This window comes from Panthera pardus, unplaced genomic scaffold, assembly GCF_024362965.1.
Source record: "Panthera pardus isolate Hobbes unplaced genomic scaffold, ASM2436296v1 HiC_scaffold_10, whole genome shotgun sequence".
NCBI lineage: Eukaryota > Metazoa > Chordata > Mammalia > Carnivora > Felidae > Panthera > Panthera pardus.
In genome coordinates, this window is record NW_026526655.1 from 65965896 (window position 1) to 65983679 (window position 17784).

Consider the following 17784-nt stretch of genomic DNA (forward strand, 5'->3'; position numbering starts at 1 on the left):
CTCCAACTCATGAACCACTAGATCAAGACCTAAGCCGGAGTCAGATGCTTAGCTGAATGAGCCACACAGGCGCCTGCCCCTTGGGGGAAATTTTTATAACCAAATCAGTTACATGCAAATTTTAAGAAAAAAGTGTTTTAAATAAATCCATACTGTACATTGTTAGAGCTGAAAGTAATGAAGCATTTATAAAAGTCATTTTATATCTTCTACTCCTGCACTTAATGGTAATGAGTGATAATACCTAATAATAGTGGTTATTGTTTATTGAATGCTTAATATAACCCAAGCACTATATATAGCATTACCTCCTTATAAAAAAATCCATTGGATGGGTATTATTATTGTCTCCATTTTATAGACAACTCTTAGGCTAGTATGTGGTAGAGATAAGAATCAAGTTTATGTCCTCAGACTATTATACTTTAGTACTTCTGAGTAAAAACATTGGGAGTGTTAATCTATTTGGTTTTCTTAAATCAGAAAAACACTTTTATTTGCATAGATACTTATTTTTACCCCATTGTGTTCTAGAATGGGGTTAAGGTAACATTCAAAAATATGCTTATAGTAGATTATATGTATGGTCCTAATTCTTTGCTCTTCCCTTTGCTATGTGGTGTTACAGTTTATCTCATTAAAGAGCGAAACAAGTTTATTTCTTCACCCTTGAATCTGAGCTTGGCCATGTGATTCACTTTGCTCATTAGAATGTGGCAAAACGTTCTCCAAACTAGTCTGGGCCTAAGTCACAAGAGATCTTGTATGTTTCCACTTGCTGTCTTCTTGTGAAAATATGTCTAGATTAGCTGGGTGCTGGATGGTGAAAGATCTGTCCAGTAGAACTGAGCTGTCCCAAGTGCCCCAACTGAGGCCAGTCCAGATTGATCTAGATTAGTAACAGCCAGCCAACCTCCAGACATATAAGCCCAGCTCAGAAAGCAGAGCCATCTATACAACCCCCAGTAAATTCCTGCCTGTGACAACGAATACTGATTGTTGTATGACAGTGAGATTTTTGACTGTGTGTTATGCATTACTGTCATGGCCATAAACAACTGAAAAAATATAGAATAAGTTTCATTTAGCAAGACTTTAACAGCTCACTCTACTCCAGACACTGTTCTAGGCTATAGTAGCAATCAAGGGAGGTGTGGTCTCTGCTCTTTGCAGAGATTAAATTCTACAGGGACACACAGACAAAAAAATAAATATATTTTTACATACTTTCAGATAGTAAAAACTGCATGAAGGAAATCAAGCTGGATGGTATAATCAAGACCAACTGGGAAATAGAAGATGTGAGGCATGAAGTGTGGGATTAGGGAAAGGTGACATTTCAGTGTAGTGTCATTTTCGACCTACGAAGGTGACCTTTGGGCTGGTACTCGACACACAAGGAGACAGCCATGCTAGGATTTGAAGGGCTAAGGAAAACTCTAGGCTGGTGTTGTTGGTTGAATTGTATTCTACAAAAAAGACATGTTCAAATCCTACTATCTGTGAATGTGAAATGGGGTTTGATCAGGAATAGGGTCTTTGTAGATGCCATCAAGTTGAGATGATGAGATAATGGATTAGGGTGGGCATATACCAGGAGGTGCCCTTATAAGAAGAGGGAAATTTGCACACCACACAGAGATATAGACACACATGCAGGGAGAATGCCACATGAAGACAGAGACTTGGTGACACATTTACTGGCCAAGGAACACCAGCAGTTGTTAGCAACCCCCAGAAGCCAAGAGAAAGGCATGGACCGACAGGATTCTCCCTCAAGAACCTCCAGAACCCTCTCAGTCAATCCTGCTTAGCACCTTGATTTTAGGCTTCTGGCCTCCAGAAATGTGAGAATAAATTTCTGTTGTTTTAAGGTGACCGGTTTGTGCTACTTTGTTTCAGCAGCCCTAGAAAAGAATACAGCTCAGAATAGACTTAGTGGGTTCTAGATCTTAGAAGACTTGTGAGCTTGAGTAAGGCGAGTGAGTGGGAGAGCAGAAGACAAAGGGGAAGAGAAAGGCAGAGGCCACATTATTCAGGGGAATAGGCTATGGTTTCCTTCAGAGGAAAGAAGGAAATGAAGCTAAAAGAAAATAGGGGAAGGGCATGGGGCCCTTGAGTGGCTCAGTCGGCTGAGCAACCAGCACTTGAATTCAGCTCAAGTCATGATCTCGTGGTTCTTGAGTTTGAGCCTTCACGTGGGGCTCCATGCTGCAGGTGCAGAGCCTGCTTGGGACTTCCTCTCTTCCCCTCTTTGCCCCTTACCCCTCTCAAAATAAATAAACTTTTTTAAGAATTAAAAATAAGAAAAAAGGGAAGGAAAGATATAATGAAATCAGGAATAAATTTAAGTAGGCAAGTATTGATGTCATGGGTTCCCTTGTGCTTGTTAGAATTAGATTATGAATCCTTTATCATCCTGTTCAGAGAGAAGCACATGAATCAAAGTGCTTGTAAGTTAACAGCTAACTATTACCCAATCACTGACAAGATAAAGTCTAAGCTCCTTGGTTTGTCATACAAGTCCCTCTACGACTTATTTTTGCTTATCTCTTCAATTTCATTTTCATTCACTCCCTGCCTCACATGTAAAAGTCATCCAATAGATTATAATTCTTTAATGTATTTGTTGTATTTCTCACTTCCATATCTGTACACGCTATTTGGTGGAATGTATCACCACCATGTGTTCCACATTCACTTGTCTTCTTCTTTATTATTTCATTCTTTCATTTAATAATTGAGCTTCTTCTCTTTACCAGGCATCCTTTAGCATTAAGATATGGTAATAAGTAAAGTAGATATAGTCCCCCTTTTACAGAGCTTTATAGTCCCCCTTTTAGGCTAAAAAATAATTAGACAATTATGATTGTGTCAAGCATGAGGAAAGAAAATTTCAAAGCATAAGTCAAGGAGAACGTGACTCAGTCTTGGGTGTTGAAAATTGGCTTTAAAACTGAGATATAGGGGCGCCTGGGTGGCTCAGTCGGTTAAGCGTCCAACTTCGGCTCAGGTAACCATCTTACGGTTCATGGGTTCCAGCCCCACCTCGGGCTCTGTGCTGACAGCTAAGAGCCTGCAGCCTGCTTCAGATTCTGTCTCTCTCTCTCTCTCTCTCTCTCTCTCTCTCTGCCCTTCCCCCACTTGCACTGTCTCTATCTCTCTCAAAAATAAACATTAAAAATTTTTTTTAAACTGACATATAATCGAAAAGAGTTAGACAAAGAATGGGGATGGCCTTACAATCAGAGGAAACTGCAGAGTCAAAAGCCCTTGAAATGAAAAGTATTTCTTGTTTCAGCAACCTAAAGAAAACTGTTTTCTTCTCTCTGTCTCTCTCGTTGCTGTGTCTGCCTCCTTCTCTCTGTCTTCTCCACCTCCCTCATTGCTTCCCTCTTTCTCTTCCCCCCATTCTTCAGTCGTTGATTTTCGTTTCTACTCAGAAGTGATGTAGCTCCATTTATCATTTGTGTATAAAGTTATTTATTTAAGATAAGCTCCAGTGTCCTTGTCTGTTAAATAGGAGTAGTAAATATGCCTAACCCCTGGTTTGTGATGAGAATATAATGTGATTGTGTGCCAATCCCTGGGATGTCATGAACACTCAAAAACCTCAACTATCTATCACTCTATTTGTGTGTTTATCATTGAGACTTAACTGTGGGTCTTATGGGCCAAGCCCAGCCTTAAGGTATTTTTATAGATTCTGTCTTATGTAATCCTCACAGACTCATACAAAGCAGGCGTGATTGTCCTCCTGATGATGAAAGAACCAGAACCTAGAATGTTCAACACATTAACAAGGTTCACCTGCCTTGAAAGCCCAGCCTTTTAGACACAATAGCATGGTTCATCCTTTCATAGTTGTTTCATCTTCTTTTTAAAAATGGAAAGATGTTCTTTAATAATGACATTAAATGTATTTGTTTATCTTTGTTTCTATGGAGAAATTTTGAACTTCTATGTAAGAGAGAAACAAGATTGCATTTTTCTACAGCTCATTACTTGTGATACCACAAAGTTAAATCCCTAGGGGAAAAGATGGAAAGCAAAGTGATTGATAGAAGAAAGTTAAAAGAAATAAATAAGTCAAATGGAGTCATTATGTTTTTAATTCCTGAGAACTACAATGTCCTTGCCAACCCAGCTTGATGATATAGATCATTTTTCAAATATATGTAATATGGAAGACTTCCAAAAACCTGTGGGGTAGATCATTAAAAGCTACAATTAGCCAGTGGCCATCATTTCAGCCTTCTGTCGCCATCCTCTTCCTTCCCCAGGTCCCATGAGGCTGATGCTTATGATAATATCACTTAATGTGGGTTAATGGCCTAAGACGTCAGGAAAAAACTTGCATCACTTGGGTGCCAGTTTACAGTTCACTGGTGCCCTGGTTCAGGTATGTATATTTTGGGGGGTGTCCCTAAATCAGAAATACCCATGGATGATTGAATCTTCAGACAATATCTCCTTTTATTCAACAATGGTATTGAAGCAAAGAATGTAGTACATTCTCTCATAAGAACCTATAGTGCAAGTTATCTGGGCTTATTAAATCCAGGTCTTTTGTGCTTCACTTGAGCTGGGGTGCACTCCAGGTTTTTATCATACTACAGACTATCTCCAGACAAGAGGCGGTCACTGCTGGCCATGTTTGGTACAAGTCCATGAGGAGTTTTCACCTGTCCTTGACCGCTGATGTTCCTTTGTCTGGAATCAATGCAGCCAGCCCATAGCCTCACTGCAAACAGCACTCTAGCTGGCCTGGAGGGCTCTGTACTTTCCATAGTCCTCACAGCTCTAACATGTAGCCCAATCATTCCCTGGCCTCTAACCCTTTTATTCTCAAACTTGCAAGGCAAAGTCAGAAATACTGCTTCAAATTCCTATAGTTTCCCCAGAACAATATAACATAGAGCAACTGACTCCACTTTCTTCAATATTCCTATGCAATATGGACTTTCTTCTTAGATAGAGGAATCAGAGATGAAGATTTGTATGGAAGCTCTTTGGGAAGTCCTCCCTGGAATTACAGCTGAGCAGAAGCAAGGGAAGCAGAGTTGGGCAGAAGACATTGAACTGCAGTACAATTACAAAACAGCCTCAGTCAACTTATGGAAGCTTAACCCACATCCAAATAAAGGGAAAGTATTTGGAAATATTTGGAAATCTATTGCCTCACATTAACCAGTCATTGGATGCGGGCTGCCTCTGGGGAAAGGCCATACCTTGAATGAGGTTAGTCCTCTTAGTCAAGGATAATTTCTGTATAGGATCACAGCTATAAAGCCATCAGCAGCCGTGCCCCAACTTCCTCTAACCTAAAGAATGAATCAATTTTTCCTGAAGGGGGATGGGTAACAGACCACAGCGTGTGCTACACGTTACTAACTGTGGTACACTGTTCTCTTCTCTGTGTTTTGCTACCAGATATGAATCTCTAAAGTAACAAGCACAAGTCAAGAAAGTAATGACATGCAATGTGATTTGTAAATAATATTAAGTTGTAACTTTTTAATTTAGAAAATTAGCAATATATATAAAATTATGTATCTATATAGATATATAGCTTGACAAAAGTTTTTTTTCCTCTTAATGCTACTTACTATGTTATTCTTAGATTATATTGTGTGCACTCCTTCAGTGTTAAAATGTAATTAAAATACAAATATTATAGATTTTAAGTATCATATTTGGAATTTTTTTATGACAACACTATTGATGTCCACACATCAAACTTTCTTACTAAAAACTTTCACTTGCATGTCTCACAGCATCTCAAACTCAATATGTGCATAACTTTATTCATCATCTTCTACCATCAAATCTATTTTTCTTACAATACTACTTTTTGAGGGGGAAGACGATGGTTAATAAAATCATCATTGTCATTTGTTGTTACCCATGCCAAAACCTTTTGATTTATCCTACATACTTCTATCTATCTTCCTACCTGAATCCAATAAATACTTACTTCCTCTCAATTTACTTAAAACAAAACAAAACTATCAGTTTTGACCATTCTGTTCCATTTTTACTTCACTAGTTTCCCTAGGTGTTTATCTTTTTCTCTCCTGTATTATTTTTCAAATCATCCTTCCTAGTGTTGTTGAAGAAATACATATTTTTTAAAGAAGAATAATGTTTCTTTTTTTTTTTTAATTTTTTTTTCAACGTTTATTTATTTTTGGGACAGAGAGAGACAGAGCATGAACGGGGGAGGGGCAGAGAGAGAGGGAGACACAGAATCGGAAACAGGCTCCAGGCTCTGAGCCATCAGCCCAGAGCCTGACGCGGGGCTCGAACTCACGGACCGTGAGATCGTGACCTGGCTGAAGTCGGACGCTTAACCGACTGCGCCACCCAGGCGCCCCGAAGAATAATGTTTCTAAAAGTCAAATACAATGATGACAATTCATATTTACAAAACTTTTAGAATATCTGCCTTTCAGATTAATGCCAGACAATGTAGCAGGATGTATTCAAGACTTTTCATGTCTCCTTTTCTCTTGGCTAATCTTCTCTCATTCTCTCAAGTGCCTCCTAAACTTCATCTATGTAAAAACTGAAATTAGCTGCAGTGTGCAAAGATTCCTACTTTTGCATATGATATTCCCTCTGCCTAGAGTGTCTTCTTCCTCCAACCTCACCCACCTGACCAAGTCATGAACAACCTCCCAGGTCCAGCTGTAACATTACCTTGCGGGGATTTTCTGGCACCCACACGAAAAATTATAATAAAATGTGGTAAAGTTTTGATAAGGGTAAGTTCAGGATATAATGAAAGCATGGAGAAGTAGAAATTAACCCATACTTAGCTCATCAAACAGGGTTTAGAGAATGTGATATCTAAGATCTGCAGGATGGTAGAAGTGGATTAAGTACAGGTGTTGGGGCACGGTGCTCCAGAAAAGGAGAGCAAAGTCTTCCTGCTAGAGATAACAGTGCATACATTAAAGAGTTTGACCTTCATCCCGAAGGCCACCCATTAAAAAGGGAGCATGGAGGGGCACCTGGGTGGCTCAGTCGGTTAGGCGTCCGACTTCAGCTCAGGTCACGATCTCATGGTCCGTGAGTTCGAGCCCCGCGTCGGGCTCTGGGCTGACAGCTCAGAGCCTGGAGCCTGTTTCAGATTCTGTGTCTCCCTCTCCCTCTGACCTTCCCCCATTCATGCTCTGTCTCTCTCTGTCTCAAAAATAAATAAAACGGTAAAAAAAAAGGGGAGCATGGAGAACTGGTTACAGTTGGTAATGCTGAAGGGTGACCGAGCAGGTATGGAGACTGTTTCTGTAACTCAAATAAAAGTTCATGCCAGTCAAGCTAGGATAGTGGGAATAGTGATGGAAATTAATAACTTTGAGAGATTTTGGTGTAAATTTTCCCAAAAAAGAAAGGAAAAAGGAAGAAGGAAGGAAGAAAAGCAAGAAAGAAAGCTAGAAAGAAAGCAAGAAAGAAAGCAAGAAAGCAAGAAAGAAAGAAAGAAGCAAGAAAGGAAGCAAGAAAGAAAGAAATCTCAGGGGAAAAAAGAAAAACACTTGCTCTATGCTTCTTTCCTCTCTCTTTTGCTTAGATAAAACAAAAAGCCTCTATTTTTCTAGACACCACCAATGCTCCAACATCTGCCACTGACCTCTCCTTTTGTCAACATGTACTAGGACTTCTTTGATCATTTATTTGTGAACAAAAGCCATTCAAGGCCGACCCAGAAGCAAAGACACAAAGTTCTAAAATAGTACTTTGGTTATTAATGTTTTTGCCTTCATCAAAAAGGACAAAGATCATCATCAGATGCTTCCCCACATATGACTTTACTTGCCATTTTTCTTTTCTGCTCTCCTTCAAGAGCATAGACTAGTGCAAGGAGGAAAAGCGAGAGGAGAAATTGGGGGCAATGTTCAAGCTTGGTATCTGTTTAGAACTGTTTTGGTAAATATTCAAAGCCTTGCCACACCCAGAAGTAACCTACTTTTAAGATGGGTCAGGTCTTAGAAGACAACCAAGACCCTGGAATTAAATAGACTTTCCTGAAGAGCTATATGTACATCTCTTTTAAAAAGTATGTGTGGCTCATGGATACTATCACTTAGCTTCTTCACTGAATGCTATTTAAACAGCGCTCTTATTTTATAGAGATTTCCCTGTTTCTCTCCTTAGTTTCCTGTCTAGACAGTGATTCTACCTGGTACCTCTAACCACCATACCTTGAATTTCCTCCACCCTATTTTATTGTAATGGAAGAAGTAAAAACACCTTGTTCATAAATTTAAACAAATTTTATTTCAGATATACTTTAAAAATAAATTGTGCTTTATGAAATGTTAATTACATTTAAATTTTCAAAAAAATTTAAATACCCTAACTTCCTAAATAACCTATTTATACTGTCCCTCTCTTTTGTTTTATTGAGAGCTTTTTGTTTTGTTTTGTTTTGTTTTGCTTTGCTTTGTCATAAATCCAGAGACTGTAATACAAGATTATGTGATTCAAGGAAGGCTTTTCTGTATCAGGTGTGATCCTCTTGAAAATAAGTTAAATGAATGTTTGTGATAAAATCACAAGTACAGAAAGAAAAGTTTTTGCATAAAACAATTACAAACTGTTAAAAATATATATCAAAAAAGAAAATAAATCTAAAATAAACCTGTCATATTTATTAGCTGAAATGACCTCTTCGCAAATCACTTTTACAAATACTCAGAAGTCGTTCCCTGTTCAGCTCATCTAGAGATGGACCTTAAATTTAAACATCAACAAAACATACTTTTCCTTTTGCTTCTCATTAAAAATAAAATTATAAAAAGATAAATAGAAAAACTACCAAACTGATGAATAAAATCAAAGAACTATATCAATGGAGAGATATTTCCTACTCATGGATAGGAAGATTCAATATTGTCAAAATGTCAGTTCTTCCCAACTTGATCCATAGATTGAATGCACTCCCATCAAAATCCTATCTAGTTATTCTATGGATATTAACAAACTGATTCTAAAGTTGATGTGGAAAGGCAAAAAACCCAGAATAGCCAACACAATATTGAAGGAGAACAAAGTTGGAGGACTGATATTACTTGACTTCAAAATTTACTAAAAACCTACAGTAATCAAGATAGTGGGACATTGGTAAAAGGAAACACAAATAGATTAATGGAATAGAATAGAGAGCGCAGAAATAGACCCTCATAAATATAGTCAACTAATTCTTTGACATAGGAACAAAAGTGATACAATGGGGAAAAAAAAGTAGTCTCTTCAACATGCTGCTTGAACAACTGGACATCCACATGCAAAAATATGAATCTAGACAAATCTCAAACACTTCACAAATATTTATTCTGAATTGAGCAAGACCTAGTTGTACAATGTAAAACTATAAAACTCCTAGAAGATAACATAAGAGCAAACCTAGATGACTTTGAATGTGGTGATGACTTTTTAGATACAACAACAAAGACCTAATCTATAAAAGAAAGAATTAATAAGCTAAACTTCATTAAAATTTTTTTTTAAAAGTCTGTAAAAGGCAGCATCAAGAGAATTAGAATATGAGCCATGGACTGGGAGAAAATATTTGCGATTGATACACCTGATAACAGACTGCTATCCAAAATATACAAAGAACCCTTGAAACTCAACAATAAGAAAACAAACAAACTTGTTAAAAACAATGAGACAAAGACCTTAACACACCCCTCACCAAAGAAGATATACAGATAGCAAATAAGGGTATGAAAAGATGTTATCAGTGAAATGCAAATAAAAACAATGAGATATGCCTACACACCTATTAGAATGGCTAAAATGTGGAATATTTACAACACCAAATGCTAACGAGTATGTGAAGCAACAGGAAATCATTCATTGCTGGTGGGAATGCAAAATGGTACAGTCACTTTGGAAGATAGTTTGGTAGTTTCTTACAAAACTAAACATATTCTTAGCATGTGATCCAGCAATCACACTTCTTGGTATTTACCCAAAGAAGTTGATACCTTATGTCCACACAAAACCTGCACATATATATTTATAGTACCTTTATTCATATTGCTAAAACTTAGAAGCGACCAAGATGTTCTTCAGTGAATGGATAAATCATCAGTGGTGCATCTAGACACTTTTTAATGGAGACATTAAAAAGATCAATGGTTACCAGGGGTAGAGGGGAAGAGGGAAGACATAAATAAGCAGAGCATATGGTTTTAGGGCAGTGAAAATATTCTATATGATATTATAATGGTGGATATATGTCATTACACATTTGTCCAAACTCACAGAATGTACAGCACCAAGAGTGAACTCTAAGGTAAACTATGGATTTCTGGTGACTGTAATGTGACAATGTAGGTTCATTCTTTGGTAAAAAAAAAAAAAAAAATGTACCACTCTGGTGAGTCATGCTGATAATGGGAAAGGCTATACATGAGTGGGGTCAGGGGGTATAGGAGAAATCTCTGTACTTCCCTCTCCATGTTGTTGTAAACCTGAAACTGCCCTTTAAAAAAAAAAAAGAAAAGAAAAGAAAAGAAAGGAAAAAAAAGTGTAAAAAGTTTTCAGATGACTTTCTAAAATATTTGACATTATGGACGCCAGGTGGCAGTAGATGTAACATTTATCAAAAATGAATGAGGAAGGAGGAAAATGATTCTGAACTTTGTGTATGCACGTTAATAATATATACAGAGTGTCCACTGTATGCTTGTGCTAGAATTTGTATTGGGGTACCTCTGAAGGAAAGTCATAATCCAATGCTATAAAGATACCTTCATATTTGAGCCTATGGCTTCTATTCAGTTAAGTCTCATTTGATTATTTCTCTTAACTTGTATTAAAAATACATTAATTAGTCATTTCGGCAACACCTTCCAGAAGTGGGAGTCAGAAAAAATATAAATACATGTTGCTCACAAATAACAGTTTTCCTGGCCATATGTTTCAATGAAAGAATATTCCATTTAAATTTGACTTAGAAAATTGTACCTATTCATGTAAAAGAAATCTAAAAGCTTACAGAAGAAACGGACTTAAAAATAATTTAGTACAAACCTTCCCATTTATGGAGGAGAAGACTAGAACACACAGAGATTAGGAGACATGCCCATGGAAAGACGCTGTTGTAATTGATAGATTAGGAAATGGCTTCTGTCCTCTTTTTACCATACTATGAAGTGGTTTAATTTCTCTAACATGCTTGATTTCAGTCAACAGGTTTAACTGTGAATAAATGAACTACTGAGAATTTTACTTACCTTATATTGTTCATCTACATTTACCAAATTTAATTTTTAATGCATAATTGTAATGTAGCCCGGCCAATATTTTCTAAAGGTGTATTTTGTGAGACATAGAATAGCTGCTTCTTCATAGACATCATATAGCTTGTTGGCTAAGTGCAACGCTAAACAAAATGGAAAACTGTTATAAGCTGAAAAGGGAAGGACAAGGAAAGAGATGATTACTTCGTCTATTTTTGGGTCAGTCAGGTGGAAACCGGGAAATTCCAGATTTACTAGTTTAAGATTATATTTCTGGGAGAAGTTGAAACTGCAGTTAAGTTAGGTAGAAAGTCTTGGTTTGCTGACCTGTGACTTAGCACAAGTGACTCCAGTTAGGACCTATTTTTTCTCTCTCTCTAACTTTATTCTTTCTCAAATGTTCCATCCACATCTTTGTTTTCACATCTGCTACTCTGACAAAACTCAGACGAGGCTATACATGGAAATTAGTTAACACTCTATACCTGACAGCAATCAAAATAACTAAAAAAGACACCTATATTTCCAAATTACATTTCATGTCACATAACAGAAGTTTCAATTTAGTAAAGATACTGAAATTAATACATTTAAATAGTTGTTATTCCATTTAAAGTAACAGGTCGGGAAGCTACATCTTGATTTCACTAACAGTCTTGCTGAAATATTTCTAAACTTCTCTTTTGGAACTACCTTCAGGATCCGTTTTGTATATCTTCAATGGAAGAAAATTTCTGATCCTTGAGGATGAACTTAATATAGCATAAATATAATATGTTAGGCAAATATATTGAAATATATCAATGGTTCTCTGTCCCACAAATTCTAGCTGCTTCAGCCTCCAAAACTCCGGTTTCCATCTTCTCAATTCAGGGAGATTGTGGGGCTCTTTTTGTATTTCCCCCTTCCTGTGCTACAGCCTGGAAACTAATTTCATGTATTAAGTTGAGACCATCATAGGACTCTCCTTGACTATGTTCTTTCTCTCAGGGATCACAGTCTTGTGCATCATGTTGCCCAATGTCTAAAAATAAATGTTTCATATTTGGGTAACCTCATCTGGTTTAAGCCTTCTTCAAGAAGAGAACTTTGCGAAGAGTGGTTTTGATCAAAAGGCATTCCACAAATAGCATCTGATCAGCAAAAGCATTGTTCTGGTAAAGGACTCATTGGTGGACTGTTTGACTTAGTGGGAATGCTTCTTGAATAACTGACCAATCAATATACTACTCAGAATTCTACCATGTGCAAGACAAAACACGTTTCTTTTTCTTCACATGAGTTTACTGGCACAAAATCTCACACCATGTCAAATTCGAAAAGCAAGTACTCTGAGGCTGATACATTTAGGAAACCACTTTTTCATTGTTTCATTTGCCCCTCTCTCTTATTATTCCAACCTATGACTGATAATCTTCCTTGTATATTGCACTGTTTTAATTATAGTTCTACTGCTTTTTAATCCTACTTTGAAACCAGACTTTTGAAATCTGCTTTTTAGCTATGTACTCACAAAAAGATTTGTCATTTTATGCTTCCATTTTCACAACAGCATGATTATTTTACTCAAATTAGAATATTGCCACGTAGCAGATATTATAAGATACATATGGATTTCTAATCTTATTTAATGAGAAAAAACAAACTCCGCCAGCACTGTATTGTTTAATTTACTGTCTTCATTTAACTGTCTATTTCTATCTCCTTCAGAAACTTTACTGTAGTTTTAAAAATTGGAATGGCAATTGTGGACAAGATAAAAGTGTGGATTTCCATGGTACCACCAAGTAAAATAAATTATTTATTTCTGTTTTGGTTTTGAAATATAATATTGGTTAATTTCAACATATTAACATCCCTACTTTGTGTACTTAAATTATAGAACATCATTTGTGAATAGCCTTAGGAATCTATTGGTTGTTAGCTAATTCAACCAGATTATCTTCTCTGCCTCCCATAATTCAAGCCTACCCTCTAACCTTCTAAAAGGCACAGGTGACATTATCACTTAATGTTTGATGAACTGTAGGTATGTTTAGTATAATATTTAATAAGAGTTTCAGATAGTTCTTTTCTGGATTTAAACAGAGGCAAAAATCCCAGAGCTGCAAACAAAACAAAACAAAACAAAACAAAACAAAACAAAAACAAAAACAAACAAAAAAACAGTAAACACACAGACAGCATAGACTAAAAGCAACAGATTACAAAATGCTTGGGAGACTGAAAATGATATATAAAATAAATAGATACGGGGTAAATGGTTGAAAGATAAAAGAGAATTGGGAGGATGATGAACAACACACACCACACTTTTCCAATGAGCTCATAGGCAAAATCTTTCCAGGGATCCTTCAGACAGACCAAGGAGGTTTTATTTTTGACGATCCCTAACAAGAACCTAGGTATATTGAGAATAATATGTACTTGCGAATGAACTCTTAAAATAGATTATGTATTACTAACACTAGACATCAAAAACAAAAAGATACTGTGAAAAGTAATTGCATTTTTAGTTACAGGTGTAACGATTCATGCATTGATAACAAAGGAGCAGCAATATGATTGCCTTATGGTAGCCTAGTGTAATTGGTATGACTACTTAATGGTAGCCTAGTCTATATGTTAATGAATCAATCATTATAAAATTTTTATGGCATACAGTATTATCACCATATTCATAATACAGCATTGAAATATTAACATTCAATACTTCTAGGCTATGTAGTTCACCTGAAAGTTTTTTTCAAATTGTTGCAAGTCTCCAAAAAAATTATATATATATATATATATATATATATATTTGAATATGAGTAGACTTACGTAGTTCGAACCTGTGATGTCAAGGTCAACTATATATATGTGTGTGTGTGTGTGTGTGTGTGTGTGTGTGTGTGTGTGTATAGTCATTGACAAAGCATGGTGTGTGTTATTTGTTATTTTCTTAGTGGCAGGGAGACAGGAACACTAAATGTCTTTCCTACCTCACAGATGGAAAGTACTTTTTTGTCCACTATCAAAAATTGCTGCACTTCATTAAACCAATGGATCACCCAGCCTAGTATTCCATCAACATCCCACATTATATTTTCTGGGTAGTGCTACATGACAACCACAAAATTTTTTAAAATAATTTGTTCCATATGGTACCATTATTTATCAATTCATCTTGAAACTATTTTTATCTTCATTTTGCACCATCTCTGGGAATAACGAATTCCAAAAAGCTCACTATATTTTATATTACAGTATTTTTGTTTGTTCTTGATTTGCTTCTCTAAAGCTTTGAGTATTTTGAAATTTGCTAATCAAATCTGTGTTAATTATATTAATAAATTTTCTCATTGTTAGAAACATTGATCATTTTTTCAGTTGTCTCATTCAGCTAAGGTGTTTGTGTTCTACTTTATCCTCTTAAGGAAAAAAAAAACACATGATTTGAGATCTTGTGGTTTTGAATTATTCCTAATGTCATATGGATTATTCCCTGATAGAAATGAGATCAGATGTCAGAGAGTTCTAAAGGAATTGATGGAGCTCATTTTACACTCTGTGACTGTGCATGGGACAATTTAGTTGAGGGGGGACTTGAAGGTGGCAAAAAAAAAAAAAAAAAGAAAATGGCATTGACTAAATCTAATGAAAAAGGCTGCCACTTGCAGTACATTGAACTCTTCTTCCTATGTCTGCGACCTATCAAGGAAGAGACAATGACTTGGCTATGATGTGGCATTGAGGATTATCCCCAGGCGACCAAGTTCATCCTTCAGTGGAGCACCTGTGAAACTGAAAGCTTCCTTCTTTCAATAGCACATTTTGCAAGTCAAGAATATAAGGTCCAAAGCCCCAGGGCAAACTCAGTAAGCAGCAGGTAGGTAAACCCCGGGACCTAACAATCCTGTGTATTTAGCACTAAGTATCATTTCCACAGTGGAAGGTGTAGAAGCGAATAACACTATAGCTGCAAATGCCCACTACTTATGCTTATGCTTATACTGCAAAGTGATCTGTCCTCTTGTAAGGCCTGAATCCAGAAATCCACCCTTCCCCAACATAATCCCTCATTTTTTTCTCCCGATGGAAATTTCCTGTTTCTCTTTGAGAAAAATAATTCAATCCTGTTTTCATTACTGTTCCTCCCAGCCGGCGGCTGTAGAACACACACACACACACACACACACACACACACACACACACACCCTACACAAAAGGATTTTTATAAATCCTTTTCATCCTTTTATTTTCATAGCCTTTCCTACTCAGCTCTAAACCCAGAACCTATATGACTGATGATGTATCCAGATGAGCGGGGCCAGGTCTGGGAAAGCAGCACCTACCCTACGTCTCCCTCTCCACCCACACAACCCCTTACTCCACCTTCGAAAGAAAACGCTTTCTTTGCCTGCCTTAGATTAGGCAACCCGATCGATCTGTTATAAGAAAGAAAAGAAAAATCGCAGCCTAGAGAAAGGTCTTGCACGGCACTGCTCGGGTCTCCCCGCGCAAAACCTCAGAGAAGGAACCGATTCCCAGTCCCGAATCCTCAAAGCCCAGGACGCAGGAGACTGGCCATTGGTCCCCACGGAGTTCTCCACCGGCTCCCACCAAACCACACTTAGTGACTTCTCGGAAACGTTAGCAGATTCTGCTGAGCAGGAGGGAGGAACGGGTGAGGGGGCGGGGGTGAGGGAAGGGAAGGGCTCTGGAGAATGCTGGACGGACCTTCCCACCATACACACACACACACAAACACGCGCGCGCGCGCGCACACACACACACACACACACACACACACACACACGTCCGCGCGCACGTCCGCGCGCCCCACCCGAAGGAGTGGCGGTGGATGTGAGGTCGCGACCCCACCTGTGCCTTCTCCCACAGCACATGCGGAGAAGGTGCAGCCCGGCGCCGCGGTACTCGCAGCGGGTCCTGCCCTGCACTGGGTGCGCGCGTGGAGAGCCGGCGGCGCGGGCCCGAGAAAGGGCGGGGAGGAAGGAGTAAGGGGAACGGGCCGCGCTGCTGCCCCAGGAGGCGTGGGGGCGGGGCTGCCGCTGGCAGGGCGCGCCCCGGAAGGAGGGGCGCAGTCTCGGCGCTGGCCCTCGCTAGCGATCTGGTGGCGGGCGTCTGGTTTCCAATTCCATCCTCTCGCCGGGCTGGAGCTGGACTAGCCTGGGTGCCAGCGGCTTGTGGCAGGCGCCTGCAGAGCAACAGGAGCCCAAAGAAAGAGGGAGAAGCGGCAGCAGAGAGAACGCCGCGGGGAGAGAGCAGGAGCGAGGAAGGGGTCCCTGAAGCCCGCGCCCTCCTCACAGGCCAGATTGTGCGGGTGCACTGGATGGGCATCCTCGGCGGGCAAGGTTGCAAGTAAGTGCCTTTTCTGTTGCTCCTCTCGTGTGGCGGGCCGGGAAGCCCTCGGTCTGTCTCCAGTGCTAGCCTCAACCGCCACACCCACCTGTATCCATTTTCCCATCTCTGGGTTTTGGCTACTTGGTGTTATGCCACCTGGGAGGTAGAGAGGGGAGAAACTGAACGGAGAAGTCCAAGCAACTGGAGAAAGAGGAGCTGGAGAGGCACCTATTGCCATTGCAAGGCCGACCCTTTGCGGATTGTGACCGTGTGGGTTTGCTAGCAGGTTCCGAAATCGTGGAAAGGAAAGGCAGCTATCTATACCTGATGGTTTACGTCCGTAATTTCTTTACGCTAGCAGCATTGTTGGATGGGTTTCAGTTCCAGGGGCAGGTAGAACAAATAGCCTGTGTTCTAGTCCCCATCTGCAGAGGTGAGCGTGCGGAAGCAGCACAGCGGATCCTACCTGTAGGGATAGTCCGGCAGCGCCGCACCCCTTCCCAGCTCACAAACAGGACTGATTGACCAGACTGCTTAGCCCCATTTCTCGACACACTTTCGTTTTTTTAAACGAATAAGCATTTGAGAGTGAAATGCAGAAAAGATTCGGTGTCATTTTAACTTTTTATCGCCCTCAACCGAAACGGTCATTTACTTTCAAGGAAAAACAAATAGGTGTTTTCCTCACTTGTATTAAAGACAAAAGATCAAAACAAGATTACCAAACTAAAAAATGTCATGCCAACTTTTGTGATTATAACATTTTATTCCTTATTTTATTTTCTTTTTATATTATAGTTGCAACCTTCTTCGTAATTTTTATTTCCTCTTCAACTAAGAGCAATTTTTTTTTTTACATGAGAAGCTTAGAGGAGTTTTTTTTTAAAAAATTCCTTTCAATAAGATAAAAACCAAATCAACATAAGGTTTTCAAAGAATGGTGGATTTTCAGTTTCTATGTGTCAATGTTGGCAGGTTCATTTCTTTTCAGAAACACGATTAATGTTCTTTTCTGTTTGTCCTCCTTCCCTGTGGGCAGGAGAAAGACATTGCTTTTCTTTCTTTCTTTTGATAATTTAAAATATATTTTCATGATTTTTGCTTTAACATCAATAAAATCTAACTATATATCATCTGTAAACCAAATAAAATTATTAAATAGTCCATTTTATTGAAGTTTTCA

General features: G+C 38.5%; 1 protein-coding gene across 1 annotated transcript in view; it reads left to right on the top strand.

Annotated features, from left to right (window-relative positions):
• The first annotated feature begins 16326 nt into the window (after positions 1-16326).
• Positions 16327-17784, top strand: part of SCN9A (sodium voltage-gated channel alpha subunit 9) — a 166829-nt gene continuing 165371 nt past the window's right edge. Inside the window, exon 1 of the mRNA XM_019458336.2 lies at positions 16327-16619. The gene's annotated coding sequence lies outside the window, so the exon portion shown is untranslated. The remainder of the gene's footprint in view (positions 16620-17784) is intronic.